We start from the raw sequence: 13621 nt of genomic DNA, 5'->3' as shown, positions 1-13621 counted from the left end.
TTTCAACAGTAACACTTGCGAATTAAAATAATCCGAAAATTCTCTTCAACGTGTAGCCACTCAAAAGAAAAAGAATTTTAACCATTTAGCCGGCAACCTGCGTTCGAATGTGCTGCACCCGTCTGCGGCTGCACTTAAATATTGTTCGTGTGGCACACCGTTCGGCTGCTCGGCATTCGTCACCACGGAGGTCCGCGTGACCACACTCTCAACGCAAATCATAAGCCGTATGCTCGGGTGTAACGATAAAAAAATATACGTTTGCACTCACCGGCGAAATAAAATAATGAATATATTAATAATTATTATCAATTATGCATGTGAAGTTTTAATGTTTTCATTAAACAACCGAAACACGGATGGCGACCGCCCACAGCCGGAGCATAAATGTGCCCGCGCCCGGCGGCTTCGGTTGTGCACTGTGTGCGAAGTGATTTGCATCCTTTTCGGGTCGCCGCCCCCCGTGCGGTTCTCTCGATAGGACATATGTCTGCGAGCGTTTCTCGCCGGCCCACCGGATTGGCCCACCGGTGGCCCACCGGCAAACGTGACACGGTGCAGCACGATTTCTGCTTCCGGTGAGGCACCAGATTCCCGCGCACGCCCGCACGTCCCAGTCTCTGTCGAGGGGACATTTATTTGCCCGTGCACACATTTGCCATTGCGCAATGGTACGCAACGAACCGCTTTGTTGCGTCAATGCGAACATTATGTGCAGCAACCACCACCAGGCCAACACTAGGAATGTGTGCAGTACACGCAGGACAGAGGCCACAGGATGCACGGTGCAACGTGGTGGCCTGAAATGTATTTTATGAAATTTTCACTCACCGGAAATGACCTCGACGCCGAGAGACTTTCGCATTCTGCGAAAAAGCAGCCCTCGAGGTGGGTTATCATCGGTGGCTTGTTCGAAAAAAAGGGAGCTACAGTTGGAAGGTAATTTACAAAGTAGAGTTTACTGAAATCACACTAAATAACGCATGAATGGATGAATCTATAGGCAGGGGCAAAACCTCACCAACTTGAAGGCCAGCTACTGATATGGTACAAAATTAAACCTCATTTATCTCATTCCGCTATTCGTTAGTAAATTCTGCTTAAGCTCTTGTTGTGGATCGCTTATCGGAAACACCTTTGACACTATGCGGTCGCTGGGGGAGAGGCGCCCTCTGATGAACGATATTGATTTAATCGATTGCAACTTTTTACCACCATCCAGTCGGACCAGCAAATCCAGTCGCAAGCGGATATCAAGTGTTCGTGTGGCATTGTAAAGCTTTAATCGAAAATCAGTTCCCCTTCGGGAGGTGCCACATGGAATCTATAAACTATATGTACGCACTACACAGCCGTCAGTGAGATTTTTCACTGTCATTATCGAAACTGAACGCGCATATTCTAAATAAGCGGCAGTGGTACTACTTCCTAATGTCACGTTATCCATCACTTGCTCTCCCGTATTGGGGACATATTCAAATGAGTCGAAATTGATTTGCCGCGTACGGGCCCGTGTTGTTGAAAAGTGTATATTTAATTAACGCGACGATCCATCAATCAACGCGGCTCCACAAACATTATTTTCACATCTCAACACAACACCCACTTTTTGCCCAGCTTCGATTGCGAGCGTGATAGGAAGTTGGCACCGAAATTGGCTATTCACAGAATTTCAATTTACGATTCCGAGCACCACAATCCGGAACAGGATCGCTGGAATGCATCGGTTTTATTCGGCAACGGATAGATAATGAACTCTGCTTCGAAATGGAGTTGTTGCAATGGAGCGTATATTTTTGTGATCCTCACACAACGAAGCATTTAAAACGTAAATCACATAACTTTAATATCACAATTGACAACCTGCACGAAACGTGCCCCAAAACGTGATCAAACTGAGGCGTGATCCGTATTTCTCACACAGCTCGGCAATGATTAGTGTAATCAACAAAAACGACGCGCCAAGAGCCAAGAGTCTTCTTCCAACAATTAGCGCAGGTTCGCACGTTGTGGCTACACCGATGTCGGCCTTTGCTGGTACCCCCACTCGACAGATACCTTTAAAACTCATCGCAACCTCGGAACCGATCTTGAACTTGATGTGGCAAAGCTTCCGGTGCGACTAGAGCCGCAGCTTCCACCGACGCCCTTGTTTGTCGCCCTCGAACCGTGGAGCATTTGTTTAAACCGTTGCCTTCCTCACGCGGCACAGTGTGTGGCGATTGTTTTTTCGGTACCAGTCGACCCCAGTCGCGGCCATGAGCGGATTATTTGGCTGTGGGGGACGAACGAATTGAGAGACGTGACTCAAATCGAACACAACAAGGAAACATGTGCGGCTCCCGTCGTACACACGTGGCACTGTCAAGAACGCGCGTGCTTAAATGTCTGGCGAGATATGCTTTTACGCAGCAGAGCACAAATTGCAAGTGGTTCGAGACTGCAAATTATTTTCATTTAATCGTTTTAATTTCCCAAAAAGTTGTCCCATTTCGGAGTGTTCCATCACCTCAAGGCTCAAGAATCGGTGCGAAATGGCGGATTTTGTGTTTGTGCAGCAAAGCTTTAAAGTTTTGCAAAATTTAATTACAATATTTCACTCGACGCCGACTGACCCGAGACCACAGAGACAGAGAACATACACGCCGCGTGCAACATAACAAATGTTGAACATAAAGGTGATGGATTGCACAACTCTTCCCGTGGGGCGTTGTTTATCTTTCGGCTTCGTTGTTGCTCTTCCACCGTTGAATGAACCACCACACCGCTCGGCGGCCTCCCCCACCGCGGGGTTATGTTTATGTTTCGACAAGAGTGTTGGCAGCGCATTACTATGCCCCTGTGGTCTAGTAATGGCAATCCTGGTATGCAGGGGCGGCCCACCCGACCCGACAAACGATTCCAAAATTGAAGTGAAACTGATGTCGAAGTCTCATTGCAAAGCAATCCGCCGCGTGTTCGGTGTGGGGGTGTGGGGCAGCCTCGTAACTCCATCGACGGGCGGCAGCTTGCCGAGTGGTGCCGCCGAAGGGACCTTGAAAGAGGCCAACAACATCGCAACGCCACGAGACTAATGTCTGAATTCGTCGTCGATGCCGTCGCGTCGAACAGAGTGAGAACAGCGTGTCAAGATGTTTATGGAATCGTAGCACCGCCCGGTGAGCTTTGTCCGATACAACCCACCGTTGTTGGCGTCTTTAAGGCTGTGCACCGTTGAGAGGTGCGTAAGTCGTTCAGCAAAACAACATCACCAGACCAAGCTATTGTAAGAAAACAACGCTGTAGTTTACGACGTACACGACGCAGCAGATGACTAACACTGAAGGGTACCCCAAACAGTCTAAATATTTTTTTTTATGAATCATCGTGTTGTGGTGGTCTCTAGAAACGGTTAGGAAGCTGTACGGATGCTCACTGCTAGTCGACAAAAATAATACAATTTTCATTGCTATGGTTTTAACAAAACAATAAAAATTAATAAACAAAAAAAAAGTAAATTAGTGTGTTTGAGAAAGCTGAGTGCTGAATAAAAATAGTTCTTATATCAACCCTTCACGAAGCATTAAGATTATGAAATCATCCAGAATATTTGAGGTGCTTTTGGGTTGGCATTTATTTTTCACGAACCATAGCTTGGTGTAGCTTTTCCGATAGTCAACTTAAACAATTTACTGCTTGTGGCAGCCGAAACGCAAATCATAAATGATAACACTCCACAGCCGGAGAACATTCACACACAAATAACGGCCCAACCCGGCGGCTCTTGGCTCGTCTAGACCCGTGTGAAACCCAATAAACTTTTCACCGAAATGCCGTCACCGACAGTCGCCGGTGGAAACTTGTGGCCATTTTCAATATATCAAACCGGGTCGGCCTTCGCAGCGATTACCGGACCAATGGTTCGGAAAAACGGACCATCCTACGGTGCCGCCAACGGTGGTAAGTGGTAATTCGATCCCTGGCTAGCCCGCTTGGTTCAGAATTCTGCTGCCGTTCGGCTCCGTGATGCCGCCGTCGCCGTCTGCGATCCCAAAGTGTGATTATTGCACGAAACCAAACCGTGGCCTACCGGGAACTCCGAGAACGACTGGTTCCGGGAAATGAGAGATCAACTCGCATGTTTTGCCAAATTGCTCGACCACACGGAACGGCCTTTCCATCCATCCTTTATGCTCGGCATCGGCTGCGTAAAGGCACCATTTCCCACCTGCAGCATCGGAAAAAGCAGGTCAATGGGTAAAATCTGTCAATTTTTCATCTCCTTTTCGGCCGAGTCTGGAACGAATCGGAGCTTTCCGATTCTGGTGATCGATTTGGGTTTTACTAAATTCTTTCCCGATGCAAACCAACAAAAAAAAAATGCCTGAAATGTTCCATTTTTCTTTAAACTCCCATCGGATGCGGTGGTATAAATCAGCACTCCAAAAGAGGACCCCGAAAGGTCCCTGCGAGAGCCCAAAAAGAGAAACACTGAATCGCTCAATCAGAAATATAAAACCGAACAGCGGGCGGGAGATAAAGTTCGCTTGTACTGTGCCAAGTGGTGCCGTTTAGAGGAAATAAAAGTTTATATAATCCCAAAGGGACCAACGGAAAGGATTCGAGGCTGCACCGGAGCTGCACCTGAGCTAAAATACTACGTGGGTCACGGAATGCAGGGCATCACAAATTAAAGGAACAAGAAGCGGCTACTAGTATTGTAAAGTCAAGTATTGTCTAGTCAATTATTGTAAAAGATGATTCGATCAATGCTCTATTTTCCAGATCATGCTAAGCATTCACCACTTTTCAAATCATGTTGCTTGGAATTTGCGGAAACTGGACCCTATTCCCAGCGTAGGGGAACAACCACGGGAACTTGTGATCGACGTAGCAGTAAACTAACAGGAGCAGGAAAGCCACAGACAATCCCAACTTCTGCTATTCCCCTTCGACTGTGCCAGCCGAACTGTGCCGCGAACGTTTAAATATTGAAATAGTCACCGGGAGACATTTAGCGATTGGATTAGTGCGAGAAAAAATCCAGCGACGACAGTTTGAAAAAACAAACCAAGCGGTGCCAGAGCTTAGCAGCCGAATGAAGAAGCGAACGATTTTGTGAACCAAAACGCGAACAAATCAGCACTTGGAGCCGAGAACTTCGATTCTATCAACGAATGGCCCCAGCGCCCCAGCGCCCAGCCGTGTCGGGGCAATCGGGGGGGGCCATAAATGGAAACAAATGATCATTGATTCAGAATTTATTCGTGTTATAGAAATTTAAATTTATGCTCTGGCGCCCGTATTTATGTTTCATTTGCACCCCGCTGCCGCTGCAAACCGAGGCCGCGGTGTAACGTCGAGAGCGACGGAACCGATATCGGGACAAAACGGTTACGCATTCGCACACATCCCCCGTTCATCATTCAACCCGCACTTGGCCCCAAAAGAGGGCGATAGTAAAGGGTTGCGAGGCGGACTGGTGCGCTGGTGCATCTACTGCACGCGTCCTACCCGGGGACCTCGTTTGCATAGAAACGATTTTTCCTGAGCTTTGAATTTATTGGAAATTTTCAAACCACCAACAACAAACCTGGCCGGCCGGTGGCAGAAAATATGCTGTTCTGCGGCAAAAATGGAGCGATAGAAAAACTGGCCCTGTTTCGCACAGCCAAGTTCCCGCTCTGCGTATGTTTCGCTAGTCCGTTCAGTTGCAGTGATGATCGGCAAACTGGCGATAATAATGCTTTGGCTTCTGATTTGTGTGACCATGTGTGTGTGTGTCTGGTTGGATATGTTGATAACGATTATGCTTTGATCCTTTTCCCATGCGCAAACACACACACAAACGAGGCGCACCATTCAAAAGGGGGTTGTATATTGTAGCACCGCCCGCGGATGTGGTGAAAATTGTTAGCATTTTGAGTGTGCATTATGGTAAGCAGTTTGCGATTTTGGGCCATTTATTGTACGGCTCCAGCATGCTTTCCGGTTATTGATATGCACTCTCCTCGGTGTTAGTTTGCACAAATATGCTGCCGCAACTTAGGCCGGACAAAACAAAATGCCGGTTTGCCCGAGCAGGAAAAGCTGGAATCGAATAAACAACTTCCAATTTTGGGTGCGATTGATTTGTTATTCGATGAAGTGAATTTATACACCCGGACCTTATTCGGATACGTAGGAACACATTTTGAATGCCTAATATCAATCAGTTTCCCTGCAGTGTTTGGCAAGTTAGTAGGTGATTTAAAAGTAGGACGTTCAACTAGAGGTGATAAAAAGCATTTGGATATTTATCAAATCTGTTTGCCTTTGCCCAGTCAACATGTGCGGCTTAAACGCTGTGAGACTGTTTGACATAGAAAAAATGTAATCTCTCCACGAGTGAAATATGAATAATAATCAATACACGTCAAATGGCTTTGGCAGGAAAATATGTCATCACATCGTTAAAGCAAACCTTTGTTATTCGTAATAAAATCAACCGTCATAAAGTAGACTTTGGATACGGAAAAATTATAAAAAGTAACGACTAAAGTAGTTAACACAAACGCCACATTAGTCACAGCACACCGGCCGATTGTTCACTCGATCGTATGCAATGCGGAATTAAACAATGGTAAATTATTTACCATGAAAATCACGTTTTCTGCATCAAAGAAGTTTGGTGCAGCCGGAACGGTTCCAACTACAAACGCAGTGACAATGCACTGGACATGTGTCTCTGGGCGTGTGTGTGCGTACCAAATGGCTGGCCGCGGGCCGCGATTCTTTTGACGCGAAATATTCGACCGTGCAAATAATTCACCCGACCATCACCGCACGGCCATTGTTGGTGAATGAAATATTAATAGCATAGCCGTAAAAAAATATCGAAAATAAAGTAAAAGAGAATAATACGACACCGCGGCCGCGATGCGAAAACATAAAATCATTCGACTACACTCCCAACACCAGCACGCAGGCTGCTCGCATTTATCAGCATCCTGCCGCCGGAATGCTATTTTTCATCAAAAGGCCGGGCCGGGCCAGGGCCGGGGTTTGGGTCAATTAGGCAGATAGGTAACCTTTGAGTAAACAACAGGCGACCGCCACCACCGTGGTCCACCAGCAGCAACAGCAGCATCATCAACATAATGGCGGCGGCGGCGGCAGCGGTTCGAAAACAAGGTTCGACTAATTGAGGAATCGTTCGATTATTGGATGTGATTCACTACGATCACTTTATCATCCGTAACGGCATCAGCCCATCAGGGGTAGTGCCCACGAATGGTGTGACAACAACCCCATCGGCCCAGGAGTTTTGGGGGGCAATGTGGGCCCATTTTTGCGCTTTACTTTGATGGGTCAATTCAGCATAAATAATACGTTGCAGATGCCACGATCCCACACCAAGCAAAACCTCAGTCACCTAAACGCCGACCAAATGGAGAGAGATTTTATTCAAAACATAAGTTGCGGCACTGTCGATCTTTAAAGATCACACTTTGGAAATCATCAACCAATAATAAGGCTGCAACAGATGCTCCTAGCGTACCGTGCGTCCTCTAGGGCTTTTTTCAACCCACTTTCTGACTCTTGTCCAACATGAAAACCGATACGCAGCCACCACGAGGCGACGCAATACGTTTTTGCGGCTACGTTTCCACACAGAGAAAAATGGTCCTGGTATCGCGATCCTTTGGCCGAGGTGTATGATTTTTCCCGACGAAACCATTAATTTCCATTAATCGGAATATCGCCGGAGGCAGCAAAGCAGAACCTATAGCAGAGGTTCGGGTTCGAGTATTTTGCATTATGCAGCGCATAATTCTGATTTTTGAATCGACCGTCCAGTTTTCTGTTTTTTTGTTCGCCACATTCCGGTTCGCCGTTTCGAATGTGGGATCGGAAAAATGCGAATCTGGGCCTCGGCACTCGGGGAGCCTCCTGGGGGTGGCGGCTTTCCCACAAAGCGATGCCATTTGTTTTCCTGTTAAATTAATTTTACAACAACATATTTCATGATCATTTCTGAAACCCGGCGACCCCCGGCACCGCTGCGGGGGGTGGCATTTTTTCTGCATCGTCGGTTTTTGCGACACCAACGAAAATCAGTTTTTTTTATTAATTTAATCGACACCATGAAAGTGCACACAAACTGATGGAAAGTATGAAAATTCGCGTTTATCAGTTCAATTTGCGACTAACAGTCGGTAATGGCGAAACAAGCGTCAGATGTTTACCAGCTCGAGTATTTGTAGTATAAGGACAAACACTCATTTGGAATTCAACTATCTAGTCGACCACCAACGATGTACGCAGCCAGTTTCATCGCTTTGAAGGATATCGAAACGGAGTCGTATCGAGCCACATTAGGCGACGTTTTATTTTCCATCGAGAACCGAAGTTACAGCCCATACACGTCATCGAGTAGAAGTATTGAATTTGTCCCGATTAATGTCTGCCTCTCTCGCTGAACGCACGCCAGGGTCGTTCCTGATGAATTACTCAACCTTGAAGCGATTGATTAATTTCACTACGCAGGGGCGGTCCTCCTCGGCGAAGCACTAAACTCACAGCCAGCCGTGATGACGTTCACGGTCACGACAGCAGCAGCAGCCTATCGTTAGTGCACACGTGAGCATATCTTCACGACCCGAGCCGTGCCGCGCCAAATGCCAAACGCTCTCGGCCCGACGTGCCAATTATCGAGTCTGAACAGACGCCACCCAGCGCCCAAGAAGGGCTTCCTAATCCACACGTGACGCGTCGCCTTCCAGTGCGTTTCGTGATGAGGCCAATGAAAAGGAATCGTTTCACGAGAAACAATCTCGCCAGGGCAATTGTTGCCGAGACGCGTCATCAATCACTTGCGACAGTGCATTGTTTTGACCTGTTTTGCGGGAGAATTTAAACTCGTCCGCCATCGGACTTGTGGAGGACGCAATTTAAGCCACCCGGGCGAGGGAGTTTGGAAATTTGGTCTCCCGCACACTAATTATTCGTGAGCCAAAGCGAATCTGGAACAGCGATCTATTTTTGCACCACAAAACCGGTCGGTCGGTCGGTACGATACGTGAACGTACAAAAAATATGTTATTGGCAGGGTTTTTTGTTACGCCTTTGGCACTGATCCAACAGAGCCCGGCTCAACTGAAAAGTATGGAGACACTGCAAATACAAAATATTACGTGATAACGAAGCACTTCAATGATCAAAGTACGATTACTAGGTAAAGCTTTATCAGGTTCAGCGTTAATGTGAATGATATTTTCATTTCACAGTTCTCAGTAAAAAGACTCGGTTGGTCAATTTTTACTTCGGTGTGAGCAAGTGAAATGAATCACCCCACATCGGCTCTAGTTTCACGACAAAAAAGATCATGTTTCATGATCAAGGGGAGATATCAATGTTTTGGAACAATGTTAGATATTCCACTTACTGATCCTGAACTAAACAAATACCTGAACAAACTTAGGCTTTTCGGAATTCATACCGGATGGCACATAATCGGCCAAGAATGCATATAATTTGGGCCACAAAAAATGCAATAATTCTGCAATTTCTCTTGTACCTTTAAATTTTTGTTGACGTTTGTCTGGTTTGGACGAATACCCGGCCCGGCCCCCGGCCAGGGGGTTTCATTTTAATTCGCCTAACCACCGGATGGATCATCGCGGAACCTTCCCTGTCCATCCGCTCCTCAGCATATTGACGGAGCGACCCTACAGATCGGGGGCAGGAATCAGCCCTACAATCCTCACTTCCGGTTATCTCTGCGTGGCTGATTGTGTAATTATTTATAAATTTTGTGGGGCGCGGTTGAGCTTGATGTGGTTGGAGCACTGCCGCCGTGCGGGTTCTTTTTCTGCGTCAACCGTGCCTCGACAGCAACCAAAGCCCCCATCACCAGCACCAGTATTTCGGTGACGAAACACTAGAACTGTGGCGTAAATCTACGCGTCACACGCATATTACCTTCACCTAATGCTCGGCGCCATCGTCCTGCTAATGGTACGAGCCGATGGTGATGATGCGCCTGTAATGATGTTGCTGATGGTTGGTTTGGCGGTTTGCAAACCACATTGCACGACGCCGCCACCGCCACGACGTGTCCCCGGGAATGGTCTAAATGTTCTAAACTCATTAATGCAGTATGCGGGAAGCGGATTGGAGCTAATCGACTGCCGCTCACACTCTCTCTGCCTGCGGTATGCGGTGTCCCTCATCGCACCACACGTGAACGCTTAACGGAAAGCGTAATTTGTTGAAAACGGATTTTGCAATTTGACAGCATTACTCTGACGCATCGCAGCATATTTGCCATTAAAATATTATATTCCGCTTACTCATACGCCAACTATTATTTGCAAACGATTAAACAACGAAAGTACATCGGCGTGCTAAAATGTGTTAAACTTATTATTTCGCCAAACCTGAAGAAACAATAACGGTTGAATGATGATTACACTCTATAACAAGACCAGTTGCAGTTTTAGGATACCTAAAAATAAACCCTAAACAAACCCTCTGTCCTTAAAGCATTATTCACTCGGCGGGTGTTGCAATTGTTTTGCTTGCCTGTTCCGCGCGTGTCCGCGAGATGCGGGTGTTGGCGACTGTTGTTTCAGTTGTGACAAACGGACAAATGATAATAACCGGCTCGACAATGCATGTTGCAGGTGTCTCACATTATAATCACCAAATGTGCTCAATAGTGGTCCGCTATTTGCCCACCAAGTGCACAATTTATTGCATCACGCGCAACGTAACTATTCCAAAAGCAAAAGGTAATCCATCTGCCCTAGAAAAGCGAAGGCGAACGCAGGCAGCCAGCAATTTTCCTATCATTTTCTTCACCTCACGTAACCTCACTCGGCATTACGGCAGAAACCACCGGCACTAATCGGGCACAGAAGATGGCCAAGACGATCGGGTTTCGTGATCGCAGCGTTCAAAGTCGACCCGAACCGCGGGTTCTGCGGCACGTTTGTTTACGTTTCGATCAGCTGTGCGTGTTAATCGATCGCAAAGCTCGTTGGCTCGCACGTTGCTCTGCCCATAATAGTTGCGATGAGTAACGCGATCGCTCGGGTGCATTTTCTTGCCACCTGTTGCAGCTGATCGTCGCCCAACACCACCTTCCTTCTATGGGCCCCACATGGCACATGGTTGAACAGGTCTCGGAGGGCCGAACGCCTCGCCGTGTAAAATTAGTTCATTGCTCGACCAACAGAACGGTAAATATCAGTGATTGCGTGCGATGCTGCGACCGATCACATTACGAGAAATTGCTTTGAAATGGCACATCTCACGGCACACCGAGTGGGTCAATAAGTAATGAAGCTAAGTGATAAAAATTCACTACTAATGCCTGCGTGCTAAAACGCTCATGCATGTAGATCCCTGCGGTAGGATCTTTTTATTGGTATTTGCGTTAGACTTTACTCTCAACAGAACATGGCTCATCCTAAAAAAAACCCATAAAGTGATAGTAACAAAATTGAAACACTTGAAGAAGCTTCCCGCAGTTAGCGTTGCCGTACCGTTTTCCGTGCTTCTCTATTTCATAACCCAGGTGATAATGATGCAATTAAGTCTCTCGTCTTAGCGAAACGCTGGAAAAACCGCAGAAACACTCATCATCGCTCGTGACGAATCGATCGATCGTTCGCCACCAAAGGAAACGTATTCCAATTCCTCAACCTATTTATCGTCAACAAACCACCTTTTTGTGTCTTCCGTTTTTTTAACCATTCACCAACAACATTGTCTCACGTAGGCCCTTCGCTCTCTCTGTCGCTTCTTCTTGCGCTGCGTTCGCTATCGCTACCTTCTCTGACCACACACGCACACACTGACAGGTTGATAGCGAAATTTTGGGACACCCTTTTACGGGCGCCACCACAAAGAGACGCGCATTCCTGTAAATGCAAAGACACCACCACCTGCCGGACGCTTTCTCTTTGCTCGCGGCCATCGGAAACCTCCGGCGATAAGTGGCCGTCCGACGAATGTTCCCTGCTTTTCTTGTATTTATCTACCTTACGTTTCAGCGCATCACACCGCGCGACGGATCACGGGATCGCGAGAACTGAAACCGAGCCCAACACAACCTTCCTGGTGCTGGTGTGCACGGCGGCGAGTTATCATCATCGGAGGCGCAACACACACGGGTTGAGCGTGTGAACGAGACGCGAAAAGTGCGGTGCGTGAGACGAGCAAAATGGTGCTGAAAGCGCAACAACATGAGCTGAAAATGCGAAAAGCGTGCAATCATGCGACACAGCGCTCCACCAGAAAGAGGGAGAGAGTAAGAGGCACCGTGAAGATTGGGGTATCATACGATGACAACAGAAACAAACAGTCCTTCACTCCCGGAAGAACGGCGCACCGGCTTTGATCATCTCTCGTGACACACACCCAGCAACGACACAACGGTTACGTACACGCACGCACGGTGATAACAACAATCAGCACTCCGACACACACATAAACACTCCGTTTGTCGCCTATTTAGCGCGCGGTCTTTTTGCGTGGCCGCGGACAACTCGACAATAACACACTTTTCTTCGGTCACGCGGTACACGCGATGCTAATCACGAGCCCCTCGGCAAAGAGACAATAGGCCCCTTGGGGGTGCTTGCTTACTTTCAGGAGGAGCCGGCACACAGGCCAGCCAGCAGGCGAGAAACGTTGTACGGGACGGCGCGAACGGCCACCTAACGACCTGCGTACTTTCTGAGCTCCTCGTTTGAACTGAATCCGCGCGGAGTCGTTCACGGCAATCCGGCCCCGTCGTTTCGGAGCGGCGCAACGCATTTAAGGGTTATACACAGCTCACGCACACACGGAGCGCACGGACCTACCGGCGTTTCGCGTTGGATCTGCGCGGTTCTGTTGATCATTTTCCGCGCGAAAACCGCGATCGGCAATGGGAACCGATGGGAACCGATTGTTTCGCGATTCGTAGCGCGTTGCACTGCAAACAATGCACTCCGAGTTTTTATCTCTTGGTCATAGTGCACAAAAGAGGCACTGGTATAAGACGTAGCAATACGAAAAGGTATGTTTTAAAATATCTCATCTATGTGGCTATTATCCTCATCCCCTAGCCATAAAAGAAATTACTACATTAAATTTGTTTATTGTTTGTGTGGTTTGTTCAATTGAAATCGTTGTCAGCGTGTTCGCATGGGTTCTGTAGCATTTTACAAGGATACTGCAAACGGAAATATAGGAAATTGTTGCCATACCAAGAAAGTTACGGTATCGCTTCACACGTAAGTCGCTATCTCAAGTACCACGACCGTTCGAAATCCGCCCGCAACTTAGAGAGTTAACGTTACCACCCTCGAGAGCCCTGCCCTGATCCTGGGTACTTCAAAGAAAATACAGTTGTTTTAGCTGCTCTTCCGTTTGGCGACGGGTTGATTTCTATCCAACAATCGGCCACCGCCGTGACCGACGCACTACGCCCCAATGGCGACGTATGGCCCCACGAACAACGCCAATCGATGGCTCTTATCATATCGCGCAATGAACGTGGAAGTAACCGAAAATGTATCAACTTCGTTGGCCACTGCCAATCCAGGCGCCCATGTGCGGGACATTTGCTTTATCTAGCTTTCTGCACGAGAACCTGCCGATAAGACCC

Source organism: Anopheles cruzii, chromosome 3 (assembly GCF_943734635.1).
Source record: "Anopheles cruzii chromosome 3, idAnoCruzAS_RS32_06, whole genome shotgun sequence".
Taxonomy (NCBI): Eukaryota; Metazoa; Arthropoda; class Insecta; order Diptera; family Culicidae; genus Anopheles; species Anopheles cruzii.
Note: the sequence above shows the minus strand (reverse complement) of the source record.